We start from the raw sequence: 14,237 nt of genomic DNA, 5'->3' as shown, positions 1-14,237 counted from the left end.
TGCATGTCTGTGTGCTGCATGGCTGTGTGCTGCATGTCTGGAGTAAGCTAAATGTTACCGTCCTTTCTTTGCCACCATACTTTCGATCAGTTAGATTAATTTAATATTCATTAGATAATTTTAATAAGTAGCTAACTAATTATTCTGCCAAATCTCATGTCTCCGAGTCTTTATTTCATATAATTTATTAAGAAAGTGTCTTATTACATGGTGTTACACAGGGCACCCCTCTGATGATAGGTTTATGCCAAAACTGACCTAGTTGGAGGTAAAAGATGATGATCATGGTAAGCCGGTTGTACGTGATGGAGGAAATTCTTCACAAAACACCTTCGCCCAAACTCTGGGCTTGATTCAGAGCCGGACGCTATTTGCGGTCGTTCGTTCAGAAAAAAGGGGTGGCTATTCAAATGAACCGTTCGCTCTTTGCGGTCTGTTCACGCCTCTAGGTCTGAACGAGCGAACAAAACATGCGGTCGTTTTTTGGAAATATACGCCCCCTGGCCGCTCGCATCCTACGTCATGTCCGCCATTTATTAGATTAATCGAGTACATTGACCAGCGTATGAACTGCTCGCTATTCTTGTAGTTGGTTTTTCCTACCGCAATCTTGCGAGCAGTTCTGACTATAAAATAACCAAGTGACGTGGTCAATGACGCTGCTGTATTAATTATGCACACCCTTAAAACGCCCGTTTTGACCTTTAAGCACGCCTGCGTTCTGAATTCCACTCCCCGTTTTCAAGCACCTTCCCCTGTTACCACCCACATACGCCTCCTCCTGTCCAATTTAGCGAACAAACGATTTTCAGCCGCACTGACTGGTTCGCGCATGCGTAATATAAACCATACGCATGCGCAGATGTGCGAACATCGCTCGGAACGAGCGAATGGCCACTTACGAGCGGCTCTGAATCAGACCCTCTTGTACCTGATTCAGACCCGCTCGCTAGCAAGCGGCTACTCGTTGCAGACGATGTGCGCAAACTAGTACGAGCGATCGGAATGTGCTCACTCGCCCTGCAAAGACAGCCCAGTGGAATGAGTGACAGGAGAGGCCGTTTGTGGGTGGTAACAGGGGCAGGCCAGTAGTAACGGGGCAGCGGAGTTGCGGACACAGGCGTGCCTGAGTGTTTTAACGCCGCTTCAGAGGCGTGCATAATTAACAGGCAGCGTCAGAGTACACGTCACCTGGTTGAATTACACACTGAAGGGATCGCAGTGTTTGCGGGCAGGTATAGTCAACCTCAAGCGCTGCGAGCACATCCGATGGTGCTTGATTTACCGATGTTTTCATGCTCTTCCTGGAGATGACGTGCGCAAGTGGGTATCTTATGAAAGGCTGGTGGGCGTCTACTTACGCAAAGTGATCGCTCGCCAAGACATAGTGGGCGTGCAAATGCCTTGCCGAGCGATCGCCTGCCTTGCTGGGCGTGCGCTGGATTTGCATACGCTGGGAGCGAGCGATCGCATCTAGCGAGCGGCTCTGAATCAGGACCTCTGTCTGATAATAACAGAAATAGTGCAGAAATATGCAATAAGGGAATTATTAACAAGACCTTCACTCATCTCAACTTTCTACATTATTCAGTCTGTCCGATCTAAAACTCCAGTTCAGACCTTTCCAACTGCACCAACCCGTGTAGCTGGGAAAAGTGTATTTCACACAAGTTTCACACACTGTATTAAGCACTTTACACGCCGAAGACAAGCTGAGAGAAGAGGCAGCAGAGCTGCTCGCAGACAGATGTTTTCTGCTTTTGGAATCATTAGGCTGAAGTTAGTCACTGGGAGACTGCTCTGAAAATCAGACACAATTAGATTTGTTACGCTGTGTAAAAAAAATAATGACAAAAAGAGCCAAAATACACAGTGCAGGGAAGATAATTAATGAGGGTCTACAAAGAATCAGGTGTTTATGTTGCAGATGTCCCTATTAATTGTGTCTGGTAAACAAGGTTGTGCGAGCGGCACAGTCAGATTAAGCCAGGGGTGAAATGATCACGACCACAACAGGGAACCAACGACCTCTGAAGGCAGATTCTGTATTTTCTGTCATCTGTCCCCAATCTCAGCATGGGGTCAATATACTAAGCATTGGATGGAGATAATGTGAACAGACATAAAGTACAAGCCAATCAGCTCCTAACTGCAATGTCACAGGCTGTGTTTGAAAAGTGACAATTAGGAGCTAATTGGCTGGTACTTTATCTCCGTTCACTATATCTCAAAGCAAGGCTTAGTAATTAGACCCCCATATCCCTGCATCCTGTCACTACACTCACACTACATCCTGCCTGCACTCTGCATCCAGTCACTGCACTCACACTACACCCTGCCTGCACTCTGCATCCTGTCACTGCACTCACACTACATCCTACCTGTACTCTTCATCCTGTCACTGCATTCACACTACACCCTGCCTACACTCTGCATCCTGTCAGTGCACTCACACTACATCATGCCTGTACTCTGCATCCTGTCATTGCACTCACACTACACCCTGCTGCCAACACTCTGCATCCTGTCATTGCACTCACACTACACCCTGCTGCCTACACTCTGCATCCTGTCACTGCTCTCACACTATATCCTGCCTGCACTCTGCATCCTGTCACTGCACTCACACTACATCCTGCCTGCACTCTGAATCCTGTCATTGCACTCAGTACATCCTGCCTGCAGTCTGCATCCTGTCACTGCTCTCACACTACATCCTGCCTGCACTCTGCATCCTGTCACTGCACTCACACTACATCCTGCCTGCGCTCTGCATCCTGTCACTGCACTCACACTACATCCTGCCTGCAGTCTGCATCCTGTCACTGCTCTCACACTACATCCTGCCTGTACTCTGCATTCTGTCACTGCTCTCACACTACATCCTGCCTGTACTCTGCATTCTGTCACTGCACTCACACTACATCCTACCTGTACTCTTCATCCTGTCACTGCATTCACACTACACCCTGCCTACACTCTGCATCCTGTCAGTGCACTCACACTACACCCTGCTGCCTACACTCTGCATCCTGTCACTGCTCTCACACTATATCCTGCCTGCACTCTGCATCCTGTCACTGCACTCACACTACATCCTGCCTGCACTCTGAATCCTGTCATTGCACTCAGTACATCCTGCCTGCAGTCTGCATCCTGTCACTGCTCTCACACTACATCCTGCCTGCACTCTGCATCCTGTCACTGCACTCACACTACATCCTGCCTGCACTCTGCATCCTGTCACTGCACTCACACTACATCCTGCCTGCAGTCTGCATCCTGTCACTGCTCTCACACTACATCCTGCCTGTACTCTGCATTCTGTCACTGCTCTCACACTACATCCTGCCTGTACTCTGCATTCTGTCACTGCTCTCACACTACATCCTGCCTGCACTCTGCATCCTGTCACTGCTCTCACACTACATCCTGTCTGCACTCAGTACATCCTGCCTGCATTCTGCATCCTGTCACTGCTCTCACACTACATTCTGCCTGCACTCTGCATCCTGTCACTGCACTCACACTACATCCTGCCTGCACTCTGCATCCTGTCACTGCTCTCACACTACATCCTGCCTGCACTCTGCATCCTGTCACTGCACTCACACTACATCCTGCCTGCACTCTGCATCCTGTCACTGCACTCACACTACATCCTGCCTGCACTCTGCATTCTGTCACTGCACTCACACTACATCCTGCCTGCACTCTGCATCCTGTCACTGCACTCACACTACATCCTGCCTGCACTCTGCATCCTGTCACTGCTCTCACACTACATCCTGCCTACACTCTGCATCCTGTCACTGCTCTCACACTACATCCTGCCTGCACTCTGCATCCTGTCACTGCTCTCACACTACATCCTGCCTGCACTCTGCATCCTGTCACTGCTCTCACGCTACATCCTGCCTGCACTCTGCATCCTGTCGCTGCTCTCACACTACATCCTGTCTGCACTCAGTACATCCTGCCTGCATTCTGCATCCTGTCACTGCTCTCACACTACATTCTGCCTGCACTCTGCATCCTGCCACTGCTCTCACACTACATCCTGCCTGCACTCTGCATCCTGTCACTGCTCTCACACTACATCCTGCCTGCACTCTGCATCCTGTCACTGCACTCACACTACATCCTGCCTGCACTCTGCATCCTGTCACTGCACTCACACTACACCCTGCTGCCTGCACTCTGCATCCTGTCACTGCTCTCACACTACATCCTCCCTGCACTCTGCATCCTGTCACTGCACTCACACTACATCCTGCCTGCACTCTGCATCCTGTCACTGCTCTCACACTACACCCTGCTGCCTGTACTCTGCATTCTGTCACTGCTCTCACACTACATCCTCCCTGCACTCTGCATCCTGTCACTGCACTCACACTACATCCTGCCTGCACTCTGCATCCTGTCACTGCTCTCACACTACACCCTGCTGCCTGTACTCTAGATTCTGTCACTGCTCTCACACTACATCCTGCCTGCACTCAGGCTAGGGACGGACATCGGCTTCCACAACCATCAATGTTTTCCTTTCGATGGTAGCGTTTTCACTAGCCGCCAAATTAAAATAAAATATAGCGGTTAGGGCTTGTGATAATAACACCACCTGTAGATGGAGTTATTAGGGTTTTCCAATGTTTCACCTAATCCAGGTCTGCTCCCACAGGCAGAGCAAAGCTGGGAGCCGGCGACTGTGATCAGCCTTGTGTGTCTAAATAGACCACAGGCTAATCACTGTAAAAAAAAACACACTTACCTACACCCAGGGACCAGTGAGCAGTAATGCCCCTTACAGTGAATCATTTACCACTCAGTGTAGAGGTTAATTCTGCAGACAAGAAACATGTATGTATGTGTGTAGCAGGTGGAGACTACATTTCTGCTGACCTACTCCACCTATATGCGAACCATTGGGGCTATTATGGGATGTTGAAGGAGTAACCAAGATATATAGTACTAAATTAAGTGATCAAGTGACGTTCTGGTGCGCATTTTATACACTTATTAAGCCACTTATTTTTAAACAAAATGCTACACTATGGACCTCATTCAGAGTCGATCGAAGTGGCCGCACAGTCGTATGCCACCGATGTTCGCTACACTGCGCATGCGTAAAGTTCGCAATGCGCGTGCGCAAACTAGCCGCTACAATCAGAAATTTCTCTCTCCTTGAACACAGCCAGGTCGGTAGTTTGAGTGACAGAATGAGGCGTTTGTGGTTGGTAACAGGGGAAGGTGCTTGAAAACGGGGGAGTGGAGATCCGAACGCAGGAGTGTCTAATTATGCGAACAGCGTTTTGTGGGAGTGCATACGGTTTATGGGAGTGCATAATTAACAAAGTAGCGTCATGGCACATGTGACATGGGAGGTTTTTACACTGACATGATCGTAGAGCTTAAGAGAGGGTATGGTCAACCTTAAGCTCTACGACCAGTTCCGATGGTTCCCGATGGTCTCGATTAATCCGTATATGCCCGGAGATGACGTGTAATGGGTACGAGAAGGGGGCGTATTTTTTTGTCTTCCGACCGCTTCCTCCCCTTGGTCGGCCAGCTACCGATCCGAACTTAGGGACGCAACTTGCGAGGGAATCATTTGCATGTACGGCCCCTTTTCCCATACGACCGAGCGGCCGCTTCGACCGACTCTGAATGAGGTCCTATATGTGTGGGTTTTTTTGGCTTGGTGCGAGACGATCTTATTTAAGGTTTCTGGATACCTTGGAGTTCCGGGTGCATCCCACCATATGAGGTCCCAGTAAAAAGAACCACAGATAAGCGATAAAGTTTTATTTTCTGGTACGCACATTTATATTTGAGCACGTGCTATAACTTTTTTTAAATTACTACACTATCAGGCGCATGTTCTGTCCAAACCTCACTTCCTTTTATATATATATATATATATGTGTGTGTGAGTATGTTACAATATATTGATGTGTGAGTATGTAATAATATATTGATGGTTAGATAGATGGATAGATAGATAGATAGATAGATAGATAGATAGATAGATAGATAGATAGATAGATAGATAGATAGATATTTGCTTGCAGTGAACCCAGAACAGAAGATGAAAGAATATAATTGATGAACCAGCTGAGGTACTGCAAACAAAAAATATTTGTTTGCAGTATTGAGAGGCATGAAGGGAGCCAGCATTAGGAGGAGGTGCTGGTCCTTATAGTGCCATGTGGAGGTTTTTGGGGTACCACCAAGGTGAGTTAGCTCTCAGCTCATACATGTGCTGTTATCATGCAGTACACTAATTTGTAATTATATGATCCAGAGTGGGTGCTACTATTATGTAGCAATAATTATTTTGGGGTGAGCGTTTGGGAGTGGGGCCCCCGTTGTGGCTCTGGCTGGACCTTTCTCATGGCATCACCACTTAATTCACATAGAATATTTTTATCACTTTCCTAATTGTTTGTTTATTATTTATGTTGTGTTAATTCTTTCACATTTCATTAATACTTATTGATTTATCCTTACACATCTATCCTTTACACTTCACTATCACCTTTTTTTCCCCTTTTTGTGTGATGCCCTGGGGATGGTCCTTGGCTGGAATTTTTTTTGGGGTACCTTGCTTCTCGGACGTGAACTCCTTAATGTTAGGGACGCCAGTATAGAGGAGCCTTGACGATTGGCATGGCGCTTATTCATATATTTGCAAATGTATGTAACTAATACCTTTGAATCTCTATTATTATGTAGGATTTAAGTATTTTTTGTTGATTTTGCTACAGTGTGCTGGAGGGCAAATTCCCTTTTTTCTGTGAACCAGCTGAGGTGCAAGGGGTAGCAATGAGGACTGGAGCTCCAGGCCCAGCCACAAGATAGGCCCGACAGATTCCATAGCAGTTTGTCTCCTAATGTACCCATATTACCTCCGAGTCCTCAGACAACTAATGTCAGGATTACAGAGGGGAAACTGAATGCACTCATTGTTTGATAAGGAAATGAATACGCTCAATTATTTTGCCGTTCCCCCTAATGGGTGTTTTATGCTTCCATCAGCTCTGCAGCTATAGTATATGCAGAGATAGAAATACTTTTAACCTGTATTATAAGAGATCGTGGAGCAACTAACAAGGGCCCTCATTCAGAGCCGTACGCTCTGAGCAGAGCGCACGCTCTGAATGAGGGCCGGCCTCCAAGAAAATGGAGCGTCCTTCTGGACGCTCGTATAGCTGTGGGTCACCACCCACAGGCTATACGAGGTTGCATTTTGATGGCCGCGATGGTCGAGACCATCGCGACCATCGAAATTGCGAGCTGGAGCCTGCGGTTGAGGTTTTCAACCGCAAGCTCCGGAGTGATTTTGGCTCTATCAGAGCCAAAATCACTCCCACTGACATCACTAGTGATGTCAGTGGGCCGGCTTCTGACGGGAGGCCTTCCCGTGGGAACGCCCCCGTCAGGGAGGCACGCCCCCGGCACGCCTACCAAAGGGGGCGTGCTGTCAATCAACATCGACAGCACGCCCCCTTTGATCAGACACAACGAGCGAAGGACTTTCCTTCGCTCGTCGCGTCTGGCGCATGCGCACGACGGAGCTCCCTCCGTCGTGCGCATGCTCAGTCCATAACATCGACCCACTTGCGAGTGGACAGCCGCTCGCGAGTGGGTCTGAATCAGGCCCAAGGTTTTTGTATCATCCATTGCTGCTAATTATGCAGTTTTTATTCATCAGTTCAATGACTTGGGATGTGGGACATGTCAAAGAAATATGGCAGCCAGCTGTGAGCAACTGATTGTTTCTTAGTGAGCGCAGCTGTTCCGCATTACGCTATTGTGTTTGTGCGGAGCAAGGCTATGCTTCTAATTAGTTTTAGCTCCTTTTTCTCAACACTGTTCACAACATGGCAAATATGCATTATTATGAGTCATGGGGCGCATTTGTGACGACTGGCGCATGGAAAAGGTTGGTGCATACTTACCGACTTTACATATCTCTCCAGGAGCAGCTTAGAGAGGATTTGCTGATGACAGGTTCGGGGGCAGGTCCATGAGGAGGGGGCAGGGCTAAATAACGTGATTTGCATCATTTTATCCCCGACCCCTCCTTATGGCCTCGCAATTTCCCCATAAGACCTCCCCATGCTGCCCATTTCACCAGGAAGTGGGAGGGATGCAGAAGATCTGCCTACTCTTCCAGGGGTGCGGGGAGCTACCCGAAAACTCGTGAGCCTCCAGCAGCTTCCGGGGGAGCAGGCAAGTATGAGATGGTGTTGCCCATAGCAACCAATCAGATATTTCCTTAGCGGTTTGGTTTTGCTGAAAACCGTACACACCCGAAGTTTGGGATTCTGAGTTGAACCAAGTCCTAACTCTGGTCACTTTGGGGGTTTCGAGTAGAACCGAGTCCTGACTTGGGTCTTCTCGTCAAGTTCAGAACTCAAATCTAAAAACAAGATCTTTCGTGTTTTGGATTTCACGTATGTCCACCCTCTCGATTTTAGGTGCCAAAATTGGTCAAAAAAGTGACGGGTAATGACGGGAAATGAATGTTATTGATGTTAATAATAATACAGTAGATGATTTTAGCTGTTTTTCTTCATTTTGTTTTGGAGAAATCCAAAACTGAAACGCGATGATGATTAAAGGGGGGTATCCACTAGACGATAAAGTTGAACGATTGAACGATAATGATAAAATCGTTCGATAATCGTTCAAACATCGTTTGAACATCGTTTGCAAATCGTGCAGTAATTGTTTCTAACAATGTACGATGCGCGCTCCCGCTGGTCGTTTGATCGTCTCCTCCATCGACTGAACATGCAGGTCAATTTCACTTGATTGCTTACAAATCGTTTACACATCGTTCACGCTGAACGATCAAACGATGAACCACTGTCTGCCCACTATAGCTGAAAGCTCTCAATCACAGATTAAAACAACATAGTTTATTGTTAGATCTTTTGCAAATCGTTTGCAAATTGTTCAGAGTGGAAGATCATATTTCAAGGGAAACTTCAAGGGAAAATCGTTAAGAGGTTGGACAGGGATAAAATCGTCTAGTGGATGCCCCCCATTAGAACCAAAACACGGAGGTCTGCGCACATCTCATACCTTCTAACCTGCACTTTGGGTGCCACCTTGTCCTTTGCGCTCTCATAGCAGTGTAAGTAGCCGAGTGTATAACGTGAGAGAGGATTAGCCATGGCGGGACGAGGCGCAGTTACACATTTGCCGTCCAGAGAAGCGATGGAGCTATAATTACTACAGTAGCACAGGCTGCAATGCCGGAGAGTCTTGGCAATCACAGACAGAGAAAAGATCAGTGTCTGGGATGATATAAGAAGCTGCAATCTCACTCTGTGCACTATATGGATTATATACCACACAGATATCTCAGAATAAATGACAGATATCTCCTGCTTGGTGCGCAGGACAGCCAGTAAATAGGCCAGAGGCCAGACACAAGGAAGAAGTGAATGGTAATATGTGTTGGCTGAATTAGTGGCTTCTCCGCCAGCGATAAATCTAATGATAAATTATATAATGGCGCTGACGCTAAAATGATCTCTCAGACCTGTGAGATGAGATTTTACGCTTTCCACCTACTACAGAATCTCTAAATCCCCCCTGAACTGGATGCACTAAAACACTCAGCTGGATATGTCTAAAAGCAAATTATCCAATAAACAGAGGCAATTCTACAATTATAGGGAAATCAATCAGTATGACAGATCCCCTCGTATATCCAGCTATCAATCTGACGCCCAATCTACTGTGGAGATGAATAAATGTAAAATGCCAAGAAACATAATCGCAGCGTCTAACAGGCCTCATCCTGATTCTGAGTGGCCCGCAGCTCCGGAATTGGCCGCGTTCGGCGTTCGCCCCTATGAAACTCCTACAAGATGGTTCTCTGGTCCCAGTTGCTGACCAGTTGGCACCCAGAAATTCCCGTTTGATGTACTGAGAGAAGAGGCCGAGACACATTCATCTCTGATTCATCCCAGAGATACGCAAAGATGTAAGTTCCCTATGGTGCATGGATAGTTCTCCCACCTGCCTCATTTTATGTTCCAGTAGTCCATACTGTACAGAGGTATTCTTCATCCCAAAGCAGCCGGATATAGGGTATTAACTCCGGGGGAGGGAACAGGTGGCGGCAGTGGGCCGGGAAGAGAGGCGGGTGTTCCGCGAGGCCAGGCTCCCGTGACTCGCGGCACACCCCCTTTAAAACTAAACCATGCCCACTTTGCGTGCGTGCACGTGCGCACAGGGCAGACTGCCAGGGCTGAAGTACAATCCCAGTCCGTCCCTGCTTTGTACTGTATGTCTCCCGGTACACAGTGCAAAGTATGTTGCTTATAACACTGTACAACAAATTAATACTTTTAATTTGTTTCCTTTCTAAAAATAGTCATACATTACTAATTTGAGGTCAAGAAAAACTAAAATGATTTCAGAATGTTTTTACTAGCTCTATTTTTTGAGCTACACTACTTGCACTATACTGTACGTACATTAGTAATATAGTCATAGGGAAAAGCTATTTAAAATAATCTGATATTTTCTTGATAGAAAATAAATAACAGTTGTTTTAATTCAATCAATCACAAATAAGAACACAAAACGAAACAAACATACAGCATAGGAAACAAACATACAGCATAGGAAACAAACATGCAGCATACGAAACAAACATACAGCATAGGAAACAAACATACAGCATACGAAACAAACATACAACATACGAAATCAACATACAGCATAGGAAACAAACATACAGCATAGGAAACAAACATACAGCATAGGAAACAACATACAGCATAGGAAACAAACATACAGCATAGGAAAGTACTATGTAATATAGTGGCCTATACATGGGGGTGCTTTCTCTTTGCTTGTCGCTTGTACTCCTCTTCTGGAGCATCTCTTGTCACTGTCACCTACCCTGATATCTTTGTACCATTGCTGAAATGTCTTGGTGGAATCGCTCACTATGCTGGTCACTCAGTGCACCACAGTTATCTTGTGTGGGTAATCCCGTGAATCGCATATATTTGAATAGGGGAGGGGACAAATAAATTATTAATTTAATTGGGTCATTAGGCCCCGCCCCCTCTGCACGGAACGCAGATTGCTGGTAAGATTCTCTCCATTCTGCCCACTTCACTAGGAGTACCCCTACATCGTCATACATGGGCTATATCTCGGAACTCAGAGCTAACTGAGAGTTTTAAATGTCATATTCATTCTTTGCATGCTGAAATCAATTAGAAGTAACTATTTTCACATCGGAAACATTTTCATTGTTGTGCAGTGTAATTAAAGCTTGGTACACACTTAGCCGACCGACCGTCCCACCGACTGAGCGGCCGATTTGGTAAGCTATACACACTTATCAATCAGCCACTTGATTTGTCTGGCCAGACATCACAGATGGGCGGGCATTTACATGTGACCGCCCATTTGTGATGTCAGTGTCGGCGGTCCATGCAGCCACTGTATCTGCATCAAATATCAGTATCGGCTGAGATGCAGGGACGACTCGATATGTCTGTGTTGGACGACGTTCACAGATATATCATCTATACACACCCTCAGAGGCACTTGCCATATGTCGTTCGTCGGCTGTACCCACCAGTGTAGTCTTAAACGCCAGATGCCCACATGTGAAACATGATCCTGTCCAACAGTGTTTGGCGGGCGCTTGCACTTTGTTGTCGGAGGGATCGTGGCATACATGCTGACAATTTTATCCAAATGGCCCGACAAGTACAAATACTAGTGGGTATGGGGTCAGTGGTATTTCCATACCCCTATACTAGCGGTAAAATGCTACGAGATGAAAGGGCCATAAGCCATCAGCTAAACATAATACCCCTTTTACACCAAAATCCTGGATCTGACCCGGGATTTGGAGCATGGGGCTCGATTCAGACTTGCTCATTAGATGCGAACGCTCGTTCCCTGCGTATGCAAATTCGGAACACACCCAGCAAGGCAGGCGCTCACACGGCAAGGCATAAGCACGTCTTGGCGTGCATTCACTTTGTGTATGTAAGACGCCCACCAGCCTATCTTAAGACACCCACTTGCGCACGTCATCTCCAGGAAGTATATGCAACCATCGGTACATCGGCTACCATCGGAAGCGAACGCAGACTTGAGGTAGACTATACCCTACCGCAAGCACTTAGAGCACTTCAGTGTAAAAACCAGCCAGGTGACGTGTTCTATGACGCTGCCTGTTAATTATGTACGTCTCTGAAACGGCGTTAAGGCGCTCAGGCACGCCTGTGTTCGCACCTCCACTCCCCAGTTTCTAGTGGCCTGCCCCTATTACCACCCACAAACGGCTTCTCCTGTCACTCACTCTGCTGGGCTGTCTATGCTCGGCGAGCGAGCCTTACCCCATCTTTCGCACTGGTTCGCGCATACACACTGCGATGCATAAGCAAGCGCACAATGGAAACCATTAGCAGCTACGAGCGAACGCTTCTTAGCGTCTGGGTCTGAATCGGGCCCATATTTCCAACCCGTGACAGACCCCGTTCACACTGTGGCTCCGACCCGGTTATTCCTGGGTCGGGCTGCTTACACTGAACATGGGTGCAGTGTTAGGTTTTCTGTCGGTGCTTAGAGGTGACATCCTCTCCAAACGCCGGTGACCCCGGCGGTTCCTATGCTGTAAACGCGACCAGGGGCGGATGAGCCGGGTCACCCGTTTATACTGCCCCGTAACCCTGATCGCTACCTGGATTGGTTCGTAGAGTCACTGGACCCGGGTTATTTTTCGGGGACCCTTTTACACTGAGCCGCGACCCGGTTTGACACGGCAATAACCTGGCTTATCTCGGCCAGTGTAAAAGTGTAGTCACACAATTCCTTATACGCTAACTAGGAATCTCAGCCATACACAAACACTCAGCTGTATGGAACAATGTGAAACGACCTTGCTGAGCTGCAAGCATGTACAAATCCCCACTAGGATTGATACGATCAAAAGCGTCATTCAGTGAGTTGGCAATTGCAATTAAACACCTTCTAAGTACTGCTGCTAAAGACTTTTTTATAGTGATTCCCAAAGGGCGACATCACATCAAGTAATAAAAGGAGGTTTTAAGGTCACCAGCGATGTCGATTCTTGCAACACTCTTCAAATGTTCTCCTGATTTTCAGTCCCACTTACAGCAGTTTTATGTCACACAACTAAAATTCTCTGGGTGAAACTCAGAAGCTTTAAAACCTGCAGTTTCCTTATTGATCTATACTTAAAATTTCATCTATGTTACTCAACATTTGGTCCATAAAACACGTTCCCCATGAGATACAGTGAGTAAAAAACAAACAAAACCAAAAAAAAACACACAAGAAATGTGGCTGAAGTTTTAACAACGGATCAATAAAGAATTAAGTTTTAACCTCTTTATCTTTAATATGTTTGGTATAATATTTCAATAATGTGATCTTACTGGGAGCTGACCAGGAACCAGCTCCCCGGGATTCTGACGCATTGCAGGGATTGCAGGCTGATGGCCGGTTCTCAGCTTTGTCATCTTTCCAAAAGACACAGGGGCCTATTCATCATATGATAAATGGCCCGATAACCATGCGGAAATTTAGGACCTCCCTCCGGTATTCAGCAAACTCAGAAAACTGAAAGTTTTCGTAGTTTGCTGCCGAGAACAAGCGCCATCTTCAGACGGTCCTTGTTCTCGGATCCCCGCTCCTTCCTATGGGAAGCAGTTCTGGGGATGCGAAGAGGGATCCCTCCGCCGCCTCCACACTCCCTCACCGGCAGCTTTGCGTAGCCGGGACGACGGGGAGCAGGTAAGTATCGCAGCTACAAAAGTAGCTGCGATACTTTCCACAGCGACAACTGATGAATTGCTCCGTTGTCACGTTTCCCCAGCTGTGAATTGGATACTTAAGGATCCCTTGCAGCGAGTTCAACCCTTCATCATCGGAGGCCATACGGCCTCACCCGTTCCATCCCACACCCGTTCCTTCCCACACACGTTCCTTCCCACATCCGTTCCTTCCCACATCCGTTCCTTCCCACACCAGGTCCTTCCCACGGCCGTTCCTTCCCACGACCGTTCCTTCCCACACCTGTTCCTTCCCACATCGGTTTCTTCCCACATCCGTTCCTTCCCACATCCGTTCCTTCAAACACCGGTTCCTTCCCACATCCGTTCCTTTCCACATCCGTTCCTTCCCACATCCGTTCCTTCCCACATCCGTTCCTTCCCACA

Source organism: Taudactylus pleione, unplaced genomic scaffold, assembly GCF_031769625.1.
Source record: "Taudactylus pleione unplaced genomic scaffold, aTauple2 ptg000734l, whole genome shotgun sequence".
Classification (NCBI taxonomy): domain Eukaryota; kingdom Metazoa; phylum Chordata; class Amphibia; order Anura; family Myobatrachidae; genus Taudactylus; species Taudactylus pleione.
Note: the sequence above shows the minus strand (reverse complement) of the source record.